At 44.7% G+C, this 27293-nt stretch overlaps 1 protein-coding gene and 1 long non-coding RNA gene across 2 annotated transcripts in view; both read left to right on the plus strand.

The window, feature by feature from the left end:
• Positions 1-13735: 13735 nt before the first annotated feature.
• Positions 13736-27293, plus strand: part of LOC142499220 (alveolar macrophage chemotactic factor-like) — a 106786-nt gene continuing 93228 nt past the window's right edge. The window contains exon 1 of the mRNA XM_075608272.1: positions 13736-14412. The gene's annotated coding sequence lies outside the window, so the exon portion shown is untranslated. The remainder of the gene's footprint in view (positions 14413-27293) is intronic.
• Positions 23117-24684, plus strand: LOC142470963 (uncharacterized). Its single transcript, XR_012789356.1, has 2 exons — positions 23117-23735; positions 23943-24684. It is a non-coding gene; the product is annotated as an uncharacterized LOC142470963 (long non-coding RNA).

The following is a 27293-nucleotide window of genomic DNA, read 5'->3' on the forward strand; positions in this document are numbered from 1 at the left end:
TCGCCGGGGGGAACGAAGACCGCCGAGGAACCCGAGGAGGAGGAGGAGCGCGGCCCGGTGTGAGGTAAGTAACCGCACGGGAAGGGATCTTTCAACCCCCCCCCCCCGGCCCTTCACCCCCCCCGGCCCTTCACCCCCTGGCCCGGCCCTTCACCCCCTGGCCCGGCCCTTCACCCCCCCCGGCCTGGCCCTTCACACCCCCAGCCCTTCACCCCCCCCGGCCTGGGCCTTCACCCCCCCCGGCCATGCCCTTCACCCCCCCCCCGGCCATGCCCTTCACCCCCCCCCCCCCGGCCATGCCCTTCACCACCCCCCCAACTCTGCCCTTCACCCCCCCCGGCCCTGCCCTTCACCCCCCCCGGCCCTGCCCTTCACCCCCCCCCCGGCCCTGCCCTTCACCCCCCCCCGGCTCTGCCCTTCACCCCCTTCGGCCCTGCCCTTCACCCCCTCCGGCCCTGCTCTTCACCCCCTCCGGCCCTGCCCTTCGCTCCCACCCTGCCTGCCCTTCGCCCCTACCCTGCCTGCCCTTCGCCCCCACCCTGCCTGCCCTTCGCCCCCATCCCCACCCTCCCTGCCCTTCGCCCCCATCCCCACCCTCCCTGCCCTTCGCCCCCATCCCCACCCTCCCTGCCCTTCGCCCCCACCCTCCCTGCCCTTCGCCCCCTCTCCCCCCTCCCTGCCCTTCGCCCCCTCTCCCCCCCTCCCTGCCCTTCGCCCCCTCTCCCCCCTCCCTGCCCTTTGCCCCCTCTCCCCCATCCTTGCCCTTCGCCCCCTCTCCCCCATCCCTGCCCTTCGCCCCCTCTCCCCCCCTCCCTGCCCTTCGCCCCTTCGCCCCCCTCCCTGCCCTTCCCCGCCCCTCCCTGCCCTTCCCCGCCCCTCCACGCCCTTCCCCGCCCCTCCACGCCCCCCGCCCTCTGCCCCAGCAATCACGGGCAACGCCGGGTTTATCAGCTAGTGTTTATTATTTTATGGTTTTTTATTTTATGGGTTCCTGTGCCTGGTGGTTTTGTACGTGAGTAAGGTGTTCAACGGGAGTGAACTAAAGAAATGTATTTTATTTAACTTGTTAATTTTGTTAAAACCTTTTTTAACATGTGGTTTTTTTTTTGGTGGTATATAATTTCTTGCCACTGTATGTATGTATGTATATATGTCTAGAGAGATATATACATACCGGGTAAGAAATGATGTTGTTTTAAAAGCTTGATTTGATGTGTTTTTAAATAATTTGTCTATGCTGCTATGCTTTATTGTGTGTTTAAAGTATTTTACAATTAGATAGATGTAATTGTTGATATTGTATTGTGTTCTTGAGGTCAGGTTTAGGCTTCGTTTTGTATTTGGTATTCTTGTTGGTACATATATTTTTTCTCGGGCTCAATTGTTATGTTAAAGGCTTGAAATTGTTAATTGTTTAATTGTTAGGGATGGCATGTAAATTGTTAAGGGATGTCATTAATGAATGGTAATTGATTTATGTTTACTGGATTGGATAAAATAGTTTACTTGTTTGGAGGTATTTCTATTTTGATTGCAATTTTATTGTTAACATTCATTTGCAGAATGTATATGATGCATAGATTGGATGCATCATAAATGCAATGTAAATGCAATGTATTGATTGCCATTAGAGGTATTTGATTAGCATTTGATGATTGTGATTGAAAGATCAGTTAGGATTATGAAAGGAAATTAATTTTATTGTAGTGTGTCTTTATGGAGAATTGTTATTTGTAGTACAGTATGGTTTTGATAACCCTTCTACATTTATTTGTATATTGGTTCATCATGTGTGTGTGTATATATATATATATATATATATATATATATATATATATATATCTGTACAAATTCATGGGTGAAGGGTGGGTATCGGGCCAGTGTGGCTTAACCCCTTAATTACCTTTGCGGTTATAATCCGATATGGTGTTTAAGGGGTTAATTGATATCTGAATGCAAGTGCAATGTATTGGCTTTGTTTTGGCTATGTATTTTGTGGGCAAGACAAGGATGTTGCTGGCGACGGAGGCTTCTTATTGATGAGGTCAGTAGTAATTTATTTATTTGAATATGCTAGTTAATGTGCTTAATAATGGGCAAATAATATATTATCCCTATCTGGATAATAGTTATATTGCACATTATTGTACTGTAGGTGTTGGGGGGGGGAGGGTGTATGTATTGAATGTATAGGCCAGGTTTATTTTTTTTACATTCAGGGTTTGTTCCGTAGTTCTGCGTGAGAACTCTGGAGACCACCTGAGGTCTCCTCGGGTATCTCACGGGTATCAGGCTGGTTGTTCCACGGGTGACACCTGCGGGGATGAAGCGGTGGCCTCACATCTGTGTGGGCACCGCGGACCCGTAGTCTGCGGGGATGAAGCGGTGGTCCCACATCCATGGGGGCACCGCTGACCCATATGTGCAGGGATGAAGCGGTGGTCCCACATCCGTGGGGGCACCGCGGACCCGTAGTGAGCACTCGTGAGTTCCTCAAACCCCCGTGGGAACTACCCGAGGCCCCGCAGACACCTGTGGGTCTGACCCAGGGCTCCCAGACATCCTTGGGTCTACCATGGGGACCCAATTGTGGCCCACGGTGTCCCAAGGAGACCACCTGGGGGCCATGGCACTTGGCGGGACCCACCAGCAGACCTCCAGAACCTGTTTGAAACGAGCTGCTGGTACCCTGTATGTCTGTCAGGTGCCCCGCCAGCCAACCGGGGACTCGCGTGGGGCTGTGTTATGAACCCTGTTTGTAAAAGGATAAATCTTGTATTTATGGGGGGGAACAGGGAGTGGGTAATGTATTTAATAAATATAATGATGTTTATTGTGTGTCACTGTATTGTTTTTAGTTTTGTGGGTACTGGGGGTGGGGGGGGGTTCCCCAACGGTATGTGGGTAGGCCTCCCTTGTGGGTAGTGGGTGAGGGTGGTTAGGCCTCACAGGGTGGGGGGTTAGTGGGGGAGGGTATGTTGGCGTCCCGAGTGGTGGGTGAGGGTGGGTTAACCGCTTAATGACTGTAGCGGTTAATAACGGCTATGGTGATTAAGGGGTTAGGGGACATTACATTGGATGTTTTCATTTTTGTGTCTGTTTTGCAGCAGCAGAGGGGGCATGGGCAGGATGAAGAGGAGGATTGCCTTCATCGTGGCAACCGGAAATGGGTGGTGAGTACTATATGTATTTAATATATTTATTGTGGTTTATGTATTTTAAATACACAGGGGGTGTATGTTGTTTATTGCAATGTTTATTGGGAGCAAATGTCCCCAATAAACATGCTATTCTGCCTTAACCCTTCATTGCCTTAGCGGCTATCCGCTATGGTAATGAAGCAGCATTTATGTATTTTTAATAATATTGTGCGGAAGCAGGGGGGCTCCTGACCTGAATCGCATTGATTTGTGGCTCAGAGACCCCTGCTTCCCGAGTTACAGGCCCCGGTTTGGGGCACCGGTGCCAGTGTCGCCGCCATATTTATAGCGGACACGGCGCGAATGGGATGCTATAAAGATGGCGGCGACACTGCCACCCGATGACACATTCCGGGGCCTGTAACTCGGGAATCAGGGGGTCCCTGGTCCACAAAGCAACGCGGTTCAGCTCAGGGGATCCCCTGCTCACAGTACACTATTATTAAAAATACATTCATGCTGCTTCGTTACCGTAGCACATAGCCGCAAAGGTAAGGAACGAATGTTTATTGATATGTGTGTTTTACTGATAGTGTAGATGTGCAGAGGGTCTCCGGAGATGAACCGCTTTGGTTTTAGGTCCGGGGACCCCCTGCTTCCCGAGATACAGGCCCCTTTATGGGGTGCCGGTATCCCTCTGCTTTGTTTACATTCCACGGTCACGTGATCGGGACCTTTAAATGCAGAGGGTTACCGGCACCTCATAAAGGGGCCTGTATCTCGGGAAGCAGGGGTCCCCGGACCTGAAACCAATGCGGTTCAACTCCGGAGACCCTCTGCACATCTACACTATCAGTGAAAGTTGTTTCTAAATAATTTATATTTTGTCGATGTTTGCGCTGAGAGAGCGGCTTGTCTCTCTTTGCTGCAAACACCTATCAGCAGAAAAGGCCTATCGGAAGGCTTATCGGGTGCCAGGCTGTATCGGCAAAGGCTCATCGGCAGTTTTGCTTTCGCAGTGATTCGGCAGGGATCGGCATGGATTCGGCCCTTACTGAATACTGCGAGGGCAAATCGCCAAAAAAAGGCCTATCGGCAACCCTTGCCGAAGAGATTTTATCGGGGCTTACTGCATGAGGCCCTATATTTCTATAATACACGATGACATCCTAACTGAGTTTTTTATGATATTGGAAATATGTTTCCCCTTGAGTCTGAATGATATACTGTACTGTATAGAGTAGGCATGAATTTAATTGAATTATGTGAATGTATCAATACGTATGTTCTACACTGAAACATTAAATTCTCACTGATCAATAGACAGTTTAAGATGGTGTATCAGTCCTGCAGCGGGACTTTCCTGGAGCTGGATCTGAAAAGGATGCATAAAATTAAAAGCGGCTGGCAGTGACGTGGTGCAATTCTTGGCTATCTACCTTAGCACCTGTGCCATCAGCATGACCTGCAATGCATTAAAGGCAGCTCAGGCATCCCTGGGTTTAATGTTAATTCCCATACTTTGTCTATTCAGTTGATTGGGAGTTGGTGGTGTACTGTACAGGGAAGCTTTTAAAATAATAGTCATGAGTCATTTGTACCAAACAAAAGACAATCATTCATTCATTAAGCATTCTTGCCCTTCAGGCCCTAATATTTAGATTGTATGGTATCCGGGGCAAGGACTTTCCATGCTTATTAACTCTGCCAGTCTACAGTGCTGTCAGTGAAATACAGTATAAGAAAGATATACAATACACTATATACAGTAGTACAATATCATGAGGTGTATTGCTTTTCTTGATGGACAATGTTTCACACTCCTGTAGAACATCATTTGCTTAAACTTTTTTTTTTTTCTTTTTGTTTAAGGGGAAATAATAATAATTATAAAGAAAACACCATAGATTTCCCGCTATTACATTTCCCAACCAATTCATTATATTTCAAACTTTCTCCTGGAACAATCATATGATCCGGAAGTGCAGGAGGTTCAGTGGCCCTCTGGTGAAGCCAGACCTCATGACTGTAACGCTTATTAGGTGAACATCACAATAAAAGTGTTACCTGCAATAACCCTACAACCTACTAAATCTAAAGATTCAGAACATTTACAGCCAGCAACAGGCATTGTTAACAACAAGGATGGTATTCTCAGCATTCATATGCATTTATACTAAATACTTCAACCTATCTCTGAGTGTACACATGAAAGTAGTTCAAATGACATGTAACACTTTTGTACTTGGTTGCCTTTGTGTAGGCAAAGGGGCTAGGGGACCACTAAAAATAAAGGCTAAGCCCAGTCTCTGGCCCCTGCTGTCCTTCCCTGGGGCTCCTCTGGCCACCAGACCCTTAGGCTACCCTGTTGTTACATGCCCGGTAGCCCCTGGCATTCTATGTAAAGAATATGCTTTATTCCTGTGTGTCAAAATGTATGAAAAGTATAACATGTGCTTAGTGTAATATAAAGCAGAGCCAAAGTCTCTGGACATGCAGGGCTGAGAAACCCTTTGTGCTGCCCGCATGTCCAGAGAAGATGGCAGCTGCTGGGTCTGGAGGGGGCAGAGAGGTGCAGGTACAAAAGTGATAGTGACATGGGGCGGTGATTGGGCCGGGGGAGCATCTGCCCGAAGATCAGAGGCATTTGCCTCCTCCCCAGCGAGAGCCCACCAGATGGGGGAAGCCATTGCTGACTACCTCTGCTTCGTGCTGGGCTCTTTGGCCCATCTTTGGGAACCTGCCTCCAGCCCTGATTGGTTCGGGGAGGCAAGCCTATGCTTCCTGATTGGTCCATGAGCTGAATTTATGCTCCAATTGGTTGCCAGCCCCCTCTAATATGCTTTCCTATATCAGAGGGGAAGATATAAAAATGGGGCCCGATCGGCGCTCCAGCGCTCACTTGAATCCTGTCTTGCAGGTAATCTAAGTGGTGTGCTCCGTGGCTGTGCCGGAGACACCCAATGGAGGATCCCTAGGAATTTGAATTCGCTTTCTGCTATGGGACTTTAGCTTTGTTGGCAAAGCGGAGAGCAGGATTTTCAGCGGGAGATTTAAGTGCCCTGTCGCAATCAGAGAGGTCTGAACGGTCCCTGCCCCATCAGAGAGTGGAAGCAAGCTCTGGGTAAGGCCCGGGCCATAGAGGGGGGGAGCCGTGCTGCACCGCGCTGACGCTGAGGCTCGCCTGCAGAAGCTGTGCGATTCCATGCACATACAGGCGAGCCAGCGTCCGCGATCGGAGGTGGGGGGAGACTGAGGGAGGCGGGGCAGTGACGTCGCTGGGCCAATCGCCCGCGACGCACTGATGTCGACGTCACGGCGCCGATGTCACGGCACCGTGATGTTGACGCAGCCCCGCCCTCATTGGAGGTTTTCAGCCGACAGCGCGCTGAAAAACAGCTTGGCGCTCGGCTGAAAACTCCAAAGCCTGAGCACGCCTGCGGACGCTCGCGCGAGCCCCCTCTCAAGGCATCCTCATTCAGGATGCAGGGGCTCAGCGCTGAGCATCCGCACGCCTCAGCACGGCCTGTCCTTCTATGGACTCGGCCTAACTCTTTAATGTGGCGTTCAGCACCTGGCCAGGTACTGTAGCATTTCCTTGTCATCTGCAATACCATTTGTAAGACATACTACACCATGATAATCTCTTTCATCATTTGTTGAGTGAAATGAGAAGACTGCTGCACCATCCCTGTGGGACACACATTGAGGTCCCTTCCATCATTTCCTCCATTCAGAGAAAGAATGAGTCTCTGATATGCCATATCCTTAAGGAAAAAGTGTGAGTGGAATTGATCTACAATCACCTAATAGACCTCATTATTATTGGTCGCACTATTGTATTTTTTATCTTATTTTCCCATACCCATGCTGCGAACATCCTGCGCTCCCCTCCCTTGGAAGACATCAAGGATTGTCTAGACTTAGGAACGGTCTATAAAGGGTTTTTGAGCTGCTGTACAATTATTATCACAAGTCATTTATACACTGTTGTGTGGTGTTTTATATTCATATATTGTACAGTATATTCACTATTTTATGTTATCAATTTTGTGTCATAATATTTGTTCACTTTAGATTCACATGTTATATTCACGTGCACGATTATTAGTTTATTGCACTGATTTGCACTATTTTCATCATTGTATATTGTGTGCACTTGCATTGGAAATTCTCCATTCACTCAGCTGGTTAAGAGCGCCCAATTACACTATCCAAGACTGTAGCATTTCCCCCTGAATGTGCCGTTTTTTGTGAGTATAGCTCTGATTATGGGGGTTATGCACTAAGCAGTGTTAAGTGCTTTTAAGTGGGAAAAAAGCCATTATAGCACGATGCTGCACTGTTAACACTGCTTTGTGAATCTCACAACAGGCAGTATCACGCTATAAAGGCATGTATCTCACTTAAAAGCACTTATCACTGCTTTGTGCATAGCACCCAGAAGACCCACTTATCACTGCTTAGTGCAGTGTTCAGTGCTGTGCTGTGCTTGCTGGCTCTGGCTGGAATAAAACTGCTTTATTGAATTGCTTTGACCTGTCTAGTGCTTTGATCCCTGGTTTAAGTTCTGGTCTACCTTGACAGTCTTCTTCTAGGTGGCATATATTTAAGAAATGTAAAAATATAATACAAGTTTCAAATATGAAAAGTAGTTCAGTTCCACGAACCTCTTGTTATTCTTTCTTTGCAGCGTGAAATATGGGAACTTCCAATTTAAATGTAATGTTGAAGAACACGTTGAGCTAGTATTGCAAAACTACTCAGAGGTCTCATTCTTTCCACCAAAAAGGGTGCTATTATGCGGAATTTTACACATCACAAGAGATCCTGTGATCTATGGGACTCAGTCCAGAAGAGGTCACATGATAGACTGCCATGGGCTGGCAGCAATGTTCCCAATAGGTTACTTCCATATACTGCATATGCATTTAATAGTTACATAACAGCATATAATAAGTAATAATCAGCATCCACAAAAAAATAATTTTCCTTATCAACTTTAGCACAGAGTTTTCTGCAAGCTAAGTGTAAGGAATCCACTACTGGCTTTGACTATAGCCTTGCAGACCTATGCAGTTGCAAGCTTCCTCTGGCAATCAATGGCACATGTGCTGCTTCTCATTGCAGCTTCTGCCTGTGCTCCATCATTGGAGGAATGCTCACACACCCTCCTCCTGTGATTGGATCTCCATCCTTTATACCCTGGGCGTAGGCACTGAAACAGTGCTGAGCATAATTTCCTACCCTGGACACGTTACTGGCTCTGCCACAAGCCACCCTGGCTTGTATCCTGTTTCCTGAGGCCGCCTGCTAGTTCCATGCGGGGACCTGTTCCTGACTTCTCTGCTGAAGTGTTGTTTCCTGAGTCCGCCTGCTAGTTCCATGCGGGGGCCCGTTCCTGACTTCTCTGGTGAAGCGTTGTTTCCTGAGGCCGCCTGCTAGTTCCATGCGGGGGCCCATTCCTGACTTCTCTGCTGAAGCGTTGTTTCCTGAGGCCGCCTGCTAGTTCCATGCAGGGGCCCGTTCCTGACTTCTGTGCTGAAGCGTTGGTTTCCCGACGCTGCCCTGCGGTGTACTTCGGCCAGCCTGCTGTCTCCCCCTGCTGAGACCGGCATCATGGGCCGAGGCCACTCCTCACGAAGAGGTCACTCCCACGCTCACGCTCCTAAGCTGAAGCGGGGAACTCCTGACTACCTGTTGCCGAACTCCTGCTTGAATAACGACGATGCTGCCTTCTCCACTCCTGACCCTGCGATGTACGACTACGAACTGCGCACTCCGGATCAGTCTGCGTGGTCTAAGGTCGGTGATTATATAACCCCACCTCAGCCCCGCGGTCCGGTCCCGGTTTGTGGCGAGCACAATCGTAACACTAAGATACCACCCAATAAATGCTACCCAACATAACGGTACTTCATTACATCCAAATAACAATACAGGCATACCCCGGTTTAAGGACACTCACTTTAAAGCTGCAGTTCAGGCAATATCCTGCATGTGTGTTTTTTTTAATAAATCAGTTCTGTAGTAAGAAAAAATACTTTTAGCATTTTCTGTTTTTAAAAAAACAACTTTGAAAGACCAATTTTCTTGTATTCTATTTTAACAGCCATTTGCTAAGGCACTGCCCCTTCTTGTCCTGTCACAAGCTCTGGCACACCCCTTTGTCAGCCCTGCCCTCCCTCTAGCACATGTCAGTGCAGGAGTGCTCATGAATATTCATGAGCTTCCACTGAGTGACAGAGGCAGAATATAAACATATGCCAGCTCTAATTATGTCACCAAATTTCGCCTATCAATACATGGAGAACGAATTGACCTGCAGCTATACAGTTCTTTAGGTAATTAGAGATTGCACACATGAAACTATTGAAGTAAAAAAATTAATTAAAAAAATAAATAAAGACTGAACTGCAGCTTTAAGTACACGCGCGAGTAAGGACATATCGCCCAATAGGCAAATGGCAGCTCGCGCATGCACCTGTCAGCACATCCTGAACAGCAATACAGGCTCCCTACCTGTACCGAAGCTGTGCGCAAGCGGGGAGACTATAGAGCCTGTGACATATGCATTTGTTTACATCAGTTATGCGTATCAGTTATAGGACGATTGCAGTACAGTACATGCATCGATAAGTGTGGAATAGGTAGTCCTTCACTTTAAGTACATTTTCGTTTTACATACATGCTCTGGACCCATTGCGTACGTTAATCGGGGTATGCCTGTATACTTAGTGATGTAATGCAATATACAGTACACTGCTTTGTTTTTTGCCTGTAGCTTTTTGTATCCAATTCTTTCCTGTATTCCATCTTTTATAGCACACTACCTGAAACAGCATTTATTTTAAGGCATATGACCAACAGACAATGTATAGATATACATTTTGCCAAGTAATTTGTCATCCAAATATTCTACATGTTACAACAGTTCAGCCAACAGTCTGAACATGAACATTCTAACACGCAGGAAGCTCATTGTGATTGTAAGCTGTACAGGGCAGGGACTCTTTGTGCTTGCAGAACTTGAGAATACATCACTACAGAGATTATATAGCGCTATACCATTAATATATTCATATTTTCTACTGGTTATGTCAGACCACATTTTATTTTCATCTCTCAAACCAAAATTGGTAATACCGAAATGTATTCCCTCCAAGACTCAATAGATAGAAATTGCTTTTCACTGAGCACTCTCATTACCAATCCCATATCTGAACAACAGATGCCATTTTTTATCACCAAATACAATAGATCACACAATGACATCAGACAAGCGCTATCCAAATATTGGTATATTCTCCACATGGATCCGTCCCTTACACAAGCCCTCTCCAAAAAGCCTAAAGTTGTCTTTACTAGATCCCAAACCTTGAAAAGTATATTTTGCCCCCAGTGTACTCTGGGGTTCATACAAAAAGATGAAAATGGACCTGAGGGATCGTGACCGTAGGGGAGTAACCAGGATCTCCAATAAAGGTTTAAGCCCGTTTGGTTACCCCTGATCCATAATAAGGGTTCAAGAAGAGTCAGCTCTTGAGCAGAGTACGGTGTAATGCATAAAATGTATTGTGCGAGAATAAAGCATTTTATGTGTTGTAACCTTTTTAGGAGTGCCGCCAAGTGACATAAAAATAAAATATATGTGATGTTAAAATACCCATATAGCTCCCCCCCCCCCTTGATGAAGTGTGAAGCATCACACGAAACGCGTGTTGGGGTGTGACGTCACTCATGGGCGTCCGAGAGCGGGAGTCCTCGTGGAGCTGAGCAGCATCTGTTGGGATTTACTTTGGTCTGGTCGAGCACAGGAACTTAAGGAGCACGGTTGTATGACTTCTGTTTGTCTGCCACTGATGTTGCTTACCCCTTTGGGCACATCAGGAGCTTTTGACTGGGATTGCAGTCACTTATACTCCCCCAGGGCTGACTACTATATATACAGATATGTCATTTGATGATTAGATTACTGCATACTTACCTACTTAGACTCCTGTACTGTATTATTGCTCACCCTGACTAATACCTACAGAGCTTAATAGCTTTGGCAGCAACATTAGGGATACTATGATATATACTGTATACTACAAAATAGAACTAATAGAGTATTTCCCTACCTTGTTTGTTACTGCCCCTCTCCCACCTGATCCCCTATAGGGGTATTTTAACATAACATAAATTGTTTTATTTTTATGTCACTTGCTTTTCGGCGTTATATATGGTTTATTAAAGTTTTTTTATTTTTTGGATTTTATTAGTGGATGTCATTGTTATACTTTAGGCTATAAGACATTCTCTGTGGAAATATATGGTCCTTTTTTGGATTATGTTTATTTTCTTTCAGACATTAGTCTTTCAGTGGATATTGTATCCTTAAGTATTTATTTCAATTTATCTGGGACTTTAGTCCATACTGAGGATATTTATATCTTTTAGTTATTCAATTTGATTTTACCTTGAGTGCAATTAAGAGGGGACTTCTGTGACCTCTGTCACTTTTTTTCCGTTACATTATTGCTTCTTCCCTGTGCACCAGGCTTTCTTTACACCATTTGATATTATGGTTTGAGCGACGTCCCATTCTCTTTTTTTCACATAATCCTCTATTGGTGCTGATATCGAGAAGTCAGGGAGCGCAATGCCCCGGTGGAGGCATAAAAAACAGAAATACACAGAAAATAGTGCAACTCTATATAAACAATACTCCTGTGGAAATATGTGATAAACTAAAATAAAAAATGGAAATGAAAAATGCCACAGATAATACCCAGACCTCTTGACCTGGAGGTACTTGGATCAATGAACACACAAAGCTACAAGGGCTGGTGATGGTATGCTGTCAAACAAGTGGACACAGCAACCAATGAAGCAAGTGCTCACAATTGGCACACACACACATACAATACCACTCAACCACTTCCTCCCAAACTGCACGGAAATGGCAGAGGATGACAAAAATTATGTGGGGAGCACACGTTAATAAAAAGAACCACGTCAGCTAGATAAGGTAAGAAATAACACTGTTGTAATTGGTGTTGCTGAAATGAACACAGTAATAAGCAGTGGAGACTTACAAGAAAGCCCCATGCATGGGCACTGTGTGAAATACACATAATGTTGTCCAATGGTGGGACATGGGGAACCAGAGGGTAGTATGCTGCTGTGGAGGACTCATTGCGCAGGCGCCTCCTCCACTGTGACACACCACAGAGCCTCCGGGTTCTCCTTCTTCCACAGGTTAAGAAACCTCACGTGACGGCTTCAAACTTTAGACACGGAAGTTCCCAGCTATACAGAAATCAGGACTCTCCGTGTGTTCATTGATCCAAGTACCTCCAGGTCAAGAGGTCTGGGTATTATCTGTGGCATTTTTCATTTTTTATTTTAGTTTGTCACATATTTTCACAGTAGTATTGTTTATATAGAACAAATATATAATCACTGCGCTTCTCCATGTAAAGAGCATGCAGCTAGTGAAGAAACTGGCCATACAAAAGTGCAAAACAGAAAGTGAATCCCTGCGTTTCTCCCAAAGGGATAGCAATCAATGGGGAATATAAATAAATGTATGGAGTAAATACCTATAAGAAAAAAGGAGACTTTTGGTATACAGTACATCCTTTGATCAAATAATGCCAAGCCTGCTAACCACGTCAAGGTAAGTCTCTTTAGCAGGTGCCTACGCTAAATGCATACTAGTGTTACGTGAAATAAGCCCAGAAGGGGTTAAAATATCAAAGCATATGCTTATATAACCTAGTGCAACTAAAAACTGGTATATACCAGTACAGATACTCACATGTAAGTGAAGTGAAATAAGGGGACCTTTCTAGGTTGATTATATACCTAGAAGAGGCCTGAATCAAACTGCTCAATAAGCAGTTGCAGGTGATTGGCTAAATATATTCAATTACACCATAGTAGTGTTGCCCTCTAGGAGCGTGCTGCTAAGGATTAAAATCGGCCCAACAAATAATGTAAAACAAATATATAATCACTGCGCTTCTCCATGTAAAGAGCATGCAGCTAGTGAAGAAACTGGCCATACAAAAGTGCAAAACAGAAAGTGAATCCCTGCGTTTCTCCCAAAGGGATAGCAATCAATGGGGAATAAAAATAAATGTATGGTGTAAATACCTATAAGAAAAAAGGAGACTTTTGGTATACATCCTTTGATCAAATAATGCCAAGCCTGCTAACCACGTCAAGTTAAGTCTCTTAACAGGTCCCTACGCTAAATGCATACTAGTGTTATGTGAAATAAGCCCAGAAGGGGTTAAAATATCAAAGCATATGCTTATGTAAGGATGTGGTAGGAACCTCATATGTGTGTTCAGTTGGTGTTTGACTCTGTTCAGTTAGAGGCATGTGGAGTGTCTTGAACAGTGTTGCAGTGTGCCAGAGCAGAGTGAGACAGGCAGTGGCTGATGCAATAGCTGAGCTGTGTGTCTGTGCAGATTAAGTCAGAGAGGCTCCGTGGAGAAACTACAACTCCCATGAGCTCCTGAGCAGTCACCTGATGTGAAGAACCAATGAGAGGCCAGGATTCTCAGGCAGGGAGAAAGAGATACAATTCGCGGGCTTAGGAACGGCAGTTGGAGCTGGGAGCAGGAAGGGGGAGGAAGGGTGTAGGAGCAAAGTGGGAGCAAAGTGGCTCCTACACCAGGTAAGGCATCCCCAGATCCCAGGCAGGCCCCAATCCCCACCGGGGTAGGGGGTAAGTACTGAGGGACGTCCCCTAGGTTAGGGACCCTGCCCTTAGGTGTGAGTGTGCAGTCTTGTCAGTGTCACGGCTGGTAGTGCTGTGAGCGCTGACAAGTAGGCACAGTGTGTGTGTGCAGTGCGGTTGCTGCAGTACCGAGTGAGTGCAGTGGGTTGCTGCAGGTTCAGTGTGTGTGCAGTGTGTTTGCTGCAGGTTTAGGTTGAGTAGTCAGAGGGGATCCGGGAGGTGAAGAGAGAGGTAGTTTGGGTGCAGGGGGTCAGTGACCCACCTGCATAGGACAGGCTACCCCGTAGGCCCCTAGGAGTGTTCCCTGAAGTCACCGAAGGTTGCTGTGCTGCATATAGTGCTGTGCTGTGCTGCCCATAGTGATAGCGAGCATCACCCTTACTGTGTAGACAGCGAGGGACAAAGCGACAAGCGTGTGGAGCAGGTTTGCTGGCAAGTCGTCTGGGACCAGACGGCTGGACATTGAGACCCAGGAGACAGACCGCTGATTCATCTGACCTTTTGTGAAGAGGTACCGGTCACCGCCATGATCGGAAGGTACTATAACATCAAGTGCACCAACACCGGTCAACAGGCGCTGATCCCGCCTTAGGCTAAACTCTTTAGGAACACTGAGCGAGTGGTTAAAGAACTGAGCCTATACAATATACTATACATGGACACGGTGTGTGGGGCACGTGGTGAGGGGACGGAGACGTTGCTCCTGATGAGTGGGCAGCCACTAAGGTTATATGAGCGTTAGAGTATAAGTACATGTTATGTGTTATTGCTACGTTGCATTATTACAGTAAAAACCAGTTACAATCATAAGGTGTTGTATGTTTCTTGCCCAGGGGAATCTTACGTCACGGGGATCCTGGGTAAGTGGAGGCGCTGCGCTAAGTATATGTATGTGTTACCCCAGGCTCCCAGCTAGCGGAGGCTCAGATCTCCTGGAGCCGCAGGTGTCGTACAGTGACCAGTAGTTCCTTTGGGAGGGTTCAGAAAAAGGGCTACACTTATATAACCTAGTGCAATTAAAAACTGATATATACCAGTACAGATACTCACATGTAAGTGAAGTGAAATAAGGGGACCTTGCTAGGAGATTATATACCTAGAAGAGGAGGGGCTGGCCTGCCACAAACTGCTCAATAAGCAGTTGCAGGTGATTGGCTAAATATATTCAATTACACCATAGTAGTGTTGCCCTCTAGGAGCGTGCTGCAAAGGATTAAAATCGGCCCAACAAATAATGTAAAACAAATATAATCACTGCGCTTCTCCATGTAAAGAGCATGCAGCTAGTGAAGGAAATGGCCATACAAATGTGCAAAACAGAAAGTGAATCCCTGCGCTTCTCCCATAGGGATAGCAATCAATGGGGAATATATATATATGTATGGTGTAAATATCTATAAGAAAAAAGGAGACTTTTGGTATACATCCTTTGATCAAATAATGCCAAGCCTGCTAACCACGTCAAGGTAAGTCTCTTTAGCAGGTCCCTACGCTAAATGCATACTAGTGTTATGTGAAATAAGCCCAGAAGGGGTTAAAATATCAAAGCATATGCTTGTATAACCTAGTGCAATTAAAAACTGGTATATACCAGTACAGATACTCACATGTAAGTGAAGTGAAATAAGGGGACCTTGCTAGGAGATTATATACCTAGAAGAGGCCTGCCACAAACTGCTCAATAAGCAGTTGCAGGTGATTGGCTAAATATATTCAATTACACCATAGTAGTGTTGCCCTCTAGGAGCGTGCTGCTAAGGATTAAAATCGACCCAACAAATAATGTAAAACAAATATATAATCACTGTGCTTCTCCATGTAAAGAGCATGCAGCTAGTGAAGAAACTGGCCATACAAAAGTGCAAAACAGAAAGTGAATCCCTGCGCTTCTCCCAAAGGGATAGCAATCAATGGGGAATAAAAATAAATGTATGGTGTAAATACCTATAAGAAAAAAGGAGACTTTTGGTATACATCCTTTGATCAAATAATGCCAAGCCTGCTAACCACGTCAAGGTAAGTCTCTTTAGCAGGTCCCTACGCTAAATACATACTAGTGTTATGTGAAATAAGCCCAGAAGGGGTTAAAATATCAAAGCATATGCTTATATAACCTAGTGCAATTAAAAACTGGTATATACCAGTACAGATACTCACATGTAAGTGAAGTGAAATAAGGGGACCTTGCTAGGAGATTATATACCTAGAAGAGGAGGGGCTGGCCTGCCACAAACTGCATTATTTGATCAAAGGATGTATACCAAAAGTCTACTTTTTTCTTATAGGTATTTACACCATACATTTATTTATATTCCCCATTGATTGCTATCCCTTTGGGAGAAGCGCAGGGATTCACTTTCTGTATTGTTTATATAGAGTTGCACTATTTTCTGTGTATTTCTGTTTTTTTTATGCCTCCACCAGTGCACTGGGCAGGAGGGCTAGGCTTAAGTGCCCATGTCCTGGGATGAATGGAAGTTTTCAAAATTTCCAATTGCCCCACCAGACTTGGAGGAGCCCAACCCAGCGTGTGGTTTCTGAATAGCAAGTGGTTGAGGTGGCAACCTTGCACATGCCCTTGGCAGATTCGGCACGCTGCTTGCCTGGCTTCACAAGACCCGCATCGCTCTGAGTGGCTGGTTAGGAAACTTCCACACCCGGATTGGCTGCAGGGTTTTGTGAAGGAAACTCAGAAGTATTACAAACCCCTGAGCCAATCAGATTTGTAGATTCTAAGAAGTGTGTCCAGCAAGCAAATTCCAGTCCTGGAACTGCAGGCGGATTTCAGTTCCAGGACATTGCGGGCTAAGTCCCAATAAGGGGAAAATCCTTATTTAGGATTACCTGCAACAAGAAAAAAGTCTAGTTTTTACACCAGTTCCCAAGTAACTGTGTCTTTTTGCCTGCAGTTTGTGTTCCACTGTGTGTATGCCTATATACTGTACATGAATAAACTACAATTTATTTCATTTTGCACAACATGTTGTGAAAGGGGACCTGCAAATGCTCAAATAAATGCCTGGGAAGCTTACGCAAGGAACTTGACCAGGTAAAAAATCCTACGAGGGGAGATCGGTTTAAGGGGGAATGTTGGAACTACATGGAGAAAAAATAATTTTACAAATCAGTGGAGTGGGCCAAGAGGAAGAAGAGTTTGAGAATGAGTTTGAGAATAGAACGACTTACCTTGTCATACAGACCCTGAAATCTTAATTCGGGGGCGGTGTATTCTAGGCCATTAGGAAAGGCTATTATATGGAGGGATGATTTGACGGGCTAACGGGCTAAGTGTCAGAGTTGTTGCAGAGCAGGATCGACAAATGGGTTCTCGTAACCACAACTGTGACTTCATGAACTCTGCCTACTCAACGCAAAACAGTGCTATGATGGGACAATGGGCTTTCCTCCCCTCCGTTCTGTAATCAGCTGGGACTCCGCCTGCTCAGCACAAATCGGCGCTGTGATTGGACAGTAGGCTCCCCTCTGCCTTGCAATCAGCTTGGACTTTTAAATACCCGCAATAGTCATTGCATACACGCAGGGACCCTCGTGGAGAGTACAGGACATTCATTGACGAGCAGCACAATTCAGAGGATTCGTAGTGCCTATATTTTCCTTTCAGATTTATTGCAGTTAAGGTTTTTCTGTGCAGTGTTCCTCTGTGCAGCATATTGCTCCAATATGAAAGAATATTCTCTTAAGCTAATATAATATTAGTGTCAGTTGATTCAGGTTATTTTCAGGTACAGTATCTGTGTAGTCTCCTGAGACTTAAGTTGACTTTGTCGATTTAACACTAAGGTGTAGCTGGTATAAGCTTGTTCTTCTGTTATACGTTTATATTTTGAGAGGTGAGTTTGGGTGGAGGTATATTATTTAGGAAAGTACCACAGACTATACTAGTTTGTGGGAACGGGTCTGAAGAAGGGGTGATGTCGTCCCCGAAACGTTGCCCCCTTATATTTTATCACCTTGACCTGAGCGTTTGTTATACATTGTCCCTTTCCCCCCCACCCTCGTTTTTTTTATTCTGTATTATTCCATTTGTATTCCCTCCATCCCCCTCTCACTCTCCATACTTTTGATTTATTGTTTGGCCATTGGTTCCATGTAAAGTACCTACCCAGTCCCAATTAGGGTTGGCTTATGAAGTGCAATTTTCTTGAATATATCGTAGCTATTTCCAAATTGATGCCTTTGTCTGGTTTTTTATATTGAGTGCTGGGAATCACTATATATATTGATGTGTCAGAGTTGTTGCAGAGCAGGATCGACAAATGCAGTACAATGAATTATTGCAGAAGCAAAGACCAGGAATTCTAGGTCAGGGCAGGCAGGATAACGGTTCAACAGGCCTGGGCCGGGGCACACGGAAAACAGCAGAGTAGTCAACCAGGCTGGGGTTAGGGCTAAACAGAGATAAAGAGCATAGTCAGGGAGGTAGATAGGCAGAAAGCAGGTTAGAAGGATCAGATGTCGGGCCGGACACTAACCCGGCTTTCCTGACTGCAACCAGCCTTTCATCAGTTTCTGGTTTCTTCAAACCACTGACGCTTTCTTTGCAAAACAGGGATCCTTTTTTAAACATGAAATACAGCGACAATTCACCTGCTCTGGATTGCTGGCAATAACCAGTACCAGGCCACTGAACACAATATGGTTAAAGTTTGTGATAGCAATAGCAATAATTCTCTAGAAGCTCCAGTTGAAGAAGGGGCATCTTAGCACAAACATTTCCTTCCACCTACGTCTGGTCAAATCTTAGAAAACTACTGTAAATTTGCCTTACGTTTAACTGCTAAGTCCAGAAACAGGAATGTTGCAAAAACCTTTAGTTCTAATCAATCACAATACTGTAGCCTGACAGCACTCCACTTCTATTCATTAGGACTTCCTCGCCACCCTCAAACTCTTGGACCATGCACCACATCACAGCAACACTTAATGCAGTATGGGTTTCAGGTATAAACTTAATTATTGTGGTTACAAGCCCCTATACTCTGGCACTTTTACTGCAGAATAAACATCACACACACAAAATTTTGGGACAATATTTATCTTGTGAATACAAAATCTCAAGCAAAAAAAAATACTTTAAATACCCATCAACCACACAAACATCCTGGTGCCAAGGTGAGCAAAGGCACTTACAGTAAAAATAATGTAGTTTCTCAGTTCTTTTTACTTGTATTCAGGTAGTCTTAACCCTTTCTGTTCCATCATAGAAGTTAATACACCTTTGTGACAGAAAAACTAAGGCGCTCTCTACATGAGGTTAAATCACAAAAGTAAGCGGTTGTGATACTGCCGTAAACAAACAGACTCCTAAATGCACCAAAATAGCAGTGCGTGTGCGGTGTCCAATGTCTGCTGCTCAAACCCAGGGAATCTTTCCAGGATCCTCAAGACAGAAGAGCTACACAATAAAAGGTGAGCGCAGAAAGCAATCCAAAAACAGCCAGAACATTTTATATATATATATATATATATATATATATATGATTTGCAAGCACACACCTGTGCTTGCAATCACTGCAGCACTGTCTCTCTGCTCTAGCATTGGAGGAATTCCCACACACCCCTGTCTTGGTATTGGCTATCTGTCTTTCTTATCCTGGCCTCTCCTCTGACTCATTGCTGAGCATAACCCTAGATTGACTAGGATGTAACTGTGTTTGCCACAAGCTACTTTGCATTAGCCTTGCTTTGTTCATGAGACCTCCTGCATTCACCCCAGCAGAGGTCTGCATTTTGGTTCCTGTGCTGAAGCACTGGGCCCCGAGCACCAGCTTTACCTTGTTCCAGAGACCTGCTGCATTCACCCCAGACATAGGTCTACAATCTGGTTCCTGTGCTGAAGCGCTGGTCCTCCAGTGCTAGCCTTTCCTTGTTCCTGAGACCTGCATTCTCCCCTTGCAGAGACCTTATCAAGGGCCACTCCGCTCCTCGCGCAGAGGCCATTCCCGCGCTTCAGCTGCTATGCTGAAGCGGTGTGCTCCTGACTTCCTGTTGCCAAACTCCAGCCTGGACATCGATTACTCTACCGTCTCCAACCCTGACCCTGGCATGTCAAAGGATTACCCTGGCCTCTCCAACCCTGACCCTGCTACGAATGACTACGAACTGCGCAATCCAGAACCGGCTTCGTGGTCTAAGGTCGGTGTATTCTCATCCCCACCTCAGCCCCGCGGTCCGGTCCCAGTTTGTGGCGAGCACGTCCATTACATATATACACAGAGCCAATGGTAGGTTGGCAGAGAAGCAGCTATGCACTGAAAGATGCACAGGTTTAAAACTGGCAACCTCTCACACACTGCCTCAATGATAATGCAAAGGGTTGTGACAAATATCATAAAATAGGTCAACAGCTACTTGCACGGCCCTTGTGTAAGTATAAGGTCCTCAAATGGTATCTTTGTAATCTCTTGGAGGTTATTACTTTTGTGCTGTCCCCAGGGTTGTTGCGCCCAGCGTTGGATCACCGGCCCCCTTGTCACAGGTAGGTGACCCCTGTTAATATATAGACATGAAGAGTGTGTTTGTGATAGAATAACAGATATTTATTATAAAAACACATTCACACTTACATCAAGAAAACCCTGGCAGTCGCTGCAGAGCCCGCTCCCTCTGCAGTGAAAACTTATCTTCACTGCTGCATCCGGCACTCTGTCGGCACCCAAACGGAACACACTACTACGGCAGCTGCCAAGGCTCAAAATGGTCCAAACAGATAGAGTAACACATTTCGCCAATCATGGCTTCCTCAGGCTCAGTAGATTGGCTGCATGTCCGTGGGGAGGTTTAAATTCCCTCCATTTGTAAATTTGTAGTCAACCAGGTGTGAACCCTTAATGGATCTTAATTCCTTAGCATAACACGTGTGGGTGTTACATATCACACAAAAATACAGGAATGCTGTTAACAGCTCTTTTCTTTTTCTCCTGCAGCTAATAATTAATGATGTTGTTTAGAATTAAAGATGTTTGTTGAGATTTACATGGAACATTACAAAATGCAATTCGACTTTATACACATAGTGTGTGCAGGGCCGTCTTAATGTATGGGCACGCTGGGCAGTTGCCCGGGGGCCCCACAGCATAGGGGCACCACGCGCCCGGCCCATGCTTGCCAACCAATGCTCTCCCCCTCCCCCGCCCCGCCCGGCACCCGGCTCGCTCTTAGGGTTGCCAGGTGACCGGTATTTGCTTCCCCTGTCCGGTATAATATGAGAGATAATACCGGACATGGGATAGAGCAGGGCTGCTGCTGCTAGGGGGCTGGGCAGCTTCGGATTGGTTGCTGCTGTGTAATTCAGCCAATCGGGAGGTGGCAGGAGCCTGGGAGGTGGGGCCAAAGAGTGGAGGAAAAGCATGCAGCAGAGAGGTGAGGCTGTGTGTGTGTCTGTGTCCTGTCTCTGTGTGTGTTTCTGTGTGTGTGTGTGTGTGTGTGTGTGTGTGTGTGTGTGTGTGTGTGTGTGTGTGTGTGTCTAAGTGTCCTGCCTGTGTGTGTGTGTCTGTCTATCTGTGTCCTGTCTGTATATGTGTGTCTCATTGTGTGTGTGTGTGTGTGTGTGTGTGTCCATCTTTCTGTCTGTGTCCTGCCTGTATATGTGTGTGCCTCAGTGTGTGTATGTTTGAATGAGTGTGTGAGGGAGTGAATGTCTCAGTGTGTGTGTGTGTGTGTGGTGACAGACAGTACATACAGAACTGGCAACTTTGTTTAATTGCTCACTCACCCTTACTTTTCTTTTACTATACTAACAGCCTTCCCATTGTCAAGATCTATTAAAAATAACCACCATTGTAAATTCTCAGAAAGGCTCCATAACTCATCTCTCATCACAGCAGCATTACAATCTCTGCAGCACTCTTACGTACTGATCATCCCCAAGAAGGCAGAGCAGGTTACTTAATCAATGGCATGATTCAATATGCAATTTAAAGCTGGATTTTGAAGTCTAAATTTGAAAGCTACTGTACTGTTAATGACAGGGAGGGAGGGGGGGGGGGGTGAGAGGATGAAGGGATGGGGGGTAACAGAGGATGAAGGGAGGGGGTGAGAGAGGATGAAGGGTGGGGGTGAGAGGACAAGGGGGTGTGGGAGTGTGAGAGGACAAGGGGGGAGAGAGAGAGAGAGGATGAGGAAGGGGTGCAACAATCTTGGAATTTATGGGATGAGCATTAAGATTAGTATTGCTCGCCATGTACAGTATGACTGCAGGTCAGTTATTTATAAATGATCTGACCATTACGTAATTTGTTCTAAATTTCACTCCAAGCATGCACCAATTTGCACTATTTCATATTCTATTTCCTAAAACAATCCTTGTAAGGGTGCTCCCTCCCAAGACTCCTCCCCAGATTTTTTACGAAGCAGAATATAAATTGGTGAATACTTCGAGAGAAATTTAGAACAAATGACATAACTGCAGGTCATTTATAAATAACATTCTTCCCCACCAACGATTCTCGAGTGCGTCGCACCTTTCACCATTGTGTCCAGTATTTTTGGACAAGTCACCTGGCAACCCTACTCGCTCTCCCCCGCCCAGCACCATGGCTCCGCTTGCTCTCCCCCCTCCCGGCACCCCGGCTCGCGTCACAACCGCTCGCAGCCTAGCAGTGCAGCAGTGAGTTGTAAGATGTGCACTGCCTGCCATTATAGTTCTAAAACAGCTAACAGTTTTAAGTCTACTACTACACAAAAATCCTATAACATTAAACAGCATTTAAACTGCAGATCAAATTTTGTAATCTACCTCATTGAGTGTGACTGCGGTTTACAATATATAGGTAAAACTATTCGTCCCCTTAAGACACGTATATTGGAACACCTTGGTAACATAAAAAGAAAACTCACCACTCACAGTGTTTCAAATCATTTTTTATTAGTGCATAATTCCAATCCGAAAGGGTTCACTTTTAAAGCAATAGAACAGGTTATGCCCCACTGGAGGGGGGGCAATAGAAACTTAGCCCTCATTAAGAGGGAATCATTTTGGATGTTCGAACTCAAAACCATGTCTCCCTCTGGTTTAAACTTAGGGTTTGACATCAAACCGTTTCTCTAATTAATGTGTAACCTAACACTTTGTTTCTGTTCCCTTATTAGATTGTGCCTCCAATTCATCTGTATAAGTCGCTTAATTAACACTGATATATTTATCTAGTATTTGATGATTTCCCTAATATTGGTCAATCTATCAATATGTTTTTTAAATTTGCTTTTTATTATATTTTTACTACAACTTATGTTTTTATCAATTGTCATGTTTTAATTAAAGTATATCACTACATATTTGGGCTCTACATATGTTTGATATAGAGTGATTAAGCATCCGCATTCATTACATCTTGGCTATCTCAGACATTGTAAACATCATTACCTTGTTAAGTATCCACCTATGGGAACTCAGTATAGAGTATATATGCTCCAGGTATTCAGTCAACAATACTCCTGACGAAACCGAGGAAGGTGAAACGCGTAGAGTGACGTTGACCAATCAAATCCACAACCGTCCGGAACCCCTGGAAGCGGATGACGTCACGTCCGCTATCGGTGAGACGCATCCGTGACACGCACGCCACAACAAAGGGGAAGCAGAGAAACCACTGATCCTGCTGCCGAGATCCGCTGTGTGAGATCTAAATGCTTGTTTACACTTTTCATCATGTGAGTGTATTGGATTTTACTTACCTTTTATAAATATTATATACAGTCTGCACTATGTCCGGTTCTCTTGTTTTACACTAAGGTTCACCGGAGTGTACATTCCCATTGGGATTATTTGTAATTCACCGCAGTGCTGGCGGATCACCCTCCAAAGATACCATTACGTGTATACTATCCATCTCATGTTTGTGAGTATTCTACATATCGACTTGATACTACTATTTTCACATTTTTTGTTTTAACAATATTGCACCATCAGAATATCTTTCTGTTTTCACATGTTTGTGCTTCCCGATGATCTACACCTTTCCCCTGTTTTCTTAGGCCTGCTGCTCTTCCCTTAGCAGAGGCCGGTCTGCTAGTCCTGGGGTCTGTAGCTCTCTCTCCTTGCACAGGCTCGTTCTGGACTCCTGTGCTGAAGCACTGGTTTATCAGTGCTGCCTGGCGGTGTGCCCACTCCGGTCTGCCTCCCCCTTCCAGAGACCAGTACCATGGGCCATGGTCGCCGCACGTGCAGTACCCGCTCCCGCCCTGCAGCTACTACGCTGAAGCGGGACCTACTTGACTACCCGTTGCTGAAACTCTGCCTGGATAACGTTCTCCCTGATGTCTCCAATTCAGACCCTGGCTCGTCCACTGACTATGCTGCCTTCTCCAGTCCCGACCCTACTACGTACGACGACGAACTGCGCATTCCGAATCCGACCACGTGGTCTCAGGTCGGTGATTATACAACCCCACCTCAGCCCGCGGTCCGGTCCTGGTTTGTGGTGAGCACAACCGTGACAGGGTGTCAGAATAAGGTAAAAACGAAGGGGTTACATTGATTTAGGAAAATGTGATCCCTTTGGCCTACATAAAGGTTTTTTGACTTAGCCAAAAGTTTCTCCTCCCGCATAGAAACGTTAGATCTTATTAATCTATCCCACAAACTCATTCCCCTTTGTTAAAAGAGAACAAGGGCTTTTTCTTAAGCAGATGATAAAACTTATCATCATAGTTCAATATTTCCCAATGTTTCAATATGTCTTCTATCGTACGTCTGCTCAGTATACTGTATGTGGACACACACATGTTTTTGTTGTTAATTCCTCTTTTTTTGTTTCAATTTTTCTGTAATAAATTATTTCTATCAACTCCCTTAACCTTTTCTATTACTGCTATTATTCTTTATTCACCATGGCCTCTCACTTTAAATTTATTAAAAAAAAACACTTCTGTTTGTTCCTCTTATCAATATTATCTGCAATCCTACGAACCTTGAATACATTGTACAGGCAGTCCTCGGTTATCCTACACAATGCGTTACTCAAAATGGCGTTGTAAAGCGAAACGTTGTAAAGCGAAACACGTTTTCCCATAGGAACACTGTTTAAATGAAAGATTCCGTTCCTGAAGGCATTTTTAACACTAAAATACACCAAATATTTTATGCAGACAATAAGATATGCAGCACACACATAAATTATATAGTGTATATACTGTATTATATATATAATATAACATAATAAATAATATATTATATAGTATAATATAATATTATATATATACGCTCTTACAACGCTTTGCAACGTTTATGTGAATTTGTATATATATACACACATACACAACGTTGCAAAGCGTCGTAAGAGCGTTGGATAAGCCATTTGGCGTTGTAAAAATGAATATAGGTATGCATTGCATAGCGTTGGATAAGCAATTCGTTGTAAAGCGAAGCGTTGTAAAACGAGGACTGCCTGTATTACCATTTTGTATTACCAAAACATATATTATTATTTTTTTTTAAAGGATGGGATGAAGAGTATTATTAGCACATTGAATCATATTACCGTATTTCCTCGATTGTAAGATGCCATCGATTGTAAGACGCACCATCGATTTGGCCCTTACAATCGAGGGAAATTACTTTTTCACTTACCATGTTTCAGGAGAGGTCCCATGTCAGCGGAGGATGAAGCGGGCGGCGGCGGATGGAGAGGTCCCACACCTGCAGATGGTTGAAGATGGATAGTGGGCTGGAGTGCGACGGGATAGGTCCAAGTCTGCAGGTGAATGAAGATAAGAAGACAGTGGACGGCGTGCGGTGGCGGCGGAAGCAGAACATAATAGCAGAAGAGCTGAGCAGGAGCTTAGCGGCATAGGGAAGTGGCTTGGGAGGTGCAAACTGTAACACCGGAAGTTGACAGGTGTCTGACTTCCGGTTACAGTGTGCACCTCCCAAGCCGTTCCACCATGCCGCTCTGCTCCTGCTTGACTCTCCTGCTATTATGATCTCCTGCCACCACCGAACGCCCACCCTCTGTCTTATCTTCATTCACCTGCAGACTTGGGACCACTCCCGCCACACACCCGACGCATTCCCGCCGCCGCTTCGTCCTCCACTGACATGGGACCTCTCCTGAAATATGATAAGTGAAAAGAAGGGGGTTAGTGCTATAGACACTTGCCTTTATTATTATTTTATTTTAATACATCGATTCTAAGACGCACCCCGATTTCAGACATGTGAAAATCGGAAAAAAGGTGCGTCTTAGAATTGAATAAATAGGGTATATAGATCTTCCCTTGTCCCTGGCCACACAAAAGAATATACTGTATTTATTTTTTTATTTATAAAATATTTTACCAGGAAGTAATACATTGAGAGTTACCTCTCGTTTTCAAGTATGTCCTGGGCACAGAATTAAGACAAATAATACATGGTTACAAATACCGTTACATAAATGAACAGGGTATACATTATATACAAGACATTGCATGCACAGTTAAAGAAAATATATATTATGGGCGTATGAAACAGTTACAGACCAGATTAAAATGTGAGACAGCCTTAGATTTGAAATAACTTAAACTGGTGGTGGATGTGAGAGTCTCTGGTAGGTTGTACCAGTTTTGGGGTGCACGGTAAGAAAAGGAGGAGCGGCTGGATACTTTGTTGAGCCTTGGGACCATGAACAGTCTTTTGGAGTCTGATCTCAGGTGATAAGTGCTGCATGTGGTAGAGGTGAGGAGCTTGTTCAGATAGCTGGGTAGCTTGCCCATAAAGAATTTAAAGGCAAGACAGGAAAGGTAAACTTTGCGCCTAGACTTGAGTGATGACCAATCTAGTTCTTTGAGCATTTCGCAGTGATGTGTGTTGTAGTTGCATTGGAGTGTATCTTCTATAAAACTTTAATGTGGTCCTTAAAATGATAATTTCCCCCAAATGTTTATTTTAATATCATACTAAACATGAAATATTTGCATAATTGTTCCTGTTTGGCACTCATCGTGGTACCCTGTAAACGAAGATAAAACTTGGTGTCAAATCTAATATAATTTTTAGTTCAAAAAAATTATTTACAAAAATAATGAATTTTAGCCTGCAATATGTCACTTGTTACTAAGCACTCCCTGCCTCCATGTATATCTTCCACAGTACATAAAAATTGCACATCAATGACGTGCAACCAAGCAGTATATTTTAAATCATTAACTTTTCACGCCTAATTTAGGAAATCTGTGGTATCTAAAATACATGTAGGTATTTGTTTTACAAATGACTGGAAATAGCCCTCCACAAAAGTTACCAAGTAGTGTAACGAGGAATCCACCCCGGATACAATCAGATGGCCCGGGGAGTTACACAGGTCTTTTATTGACCTTAGGAAACAAATATAACACAGGCACCACAGGACATTCCTTAACATTCTTTTTCTGAAACCCATGCTGGCAGAGGATGTGACATTAAAAGAAATCTTTCCCAA

The sequence above is a fragment of the Ascaphus truei genome, chromosome 1, assembly GCF_040206685.1.
Source record: "Ascaphus truei isolate aAscTru1 chromosome 1, aAscTru1.hap1, whole genome shotgun sequence".
Lineage (NCBI taxonomy): Eukaryota > Metazoa > Chordata > Amphibia > Anura > Ascaphidae > Ascaphus > Ascaphus truei.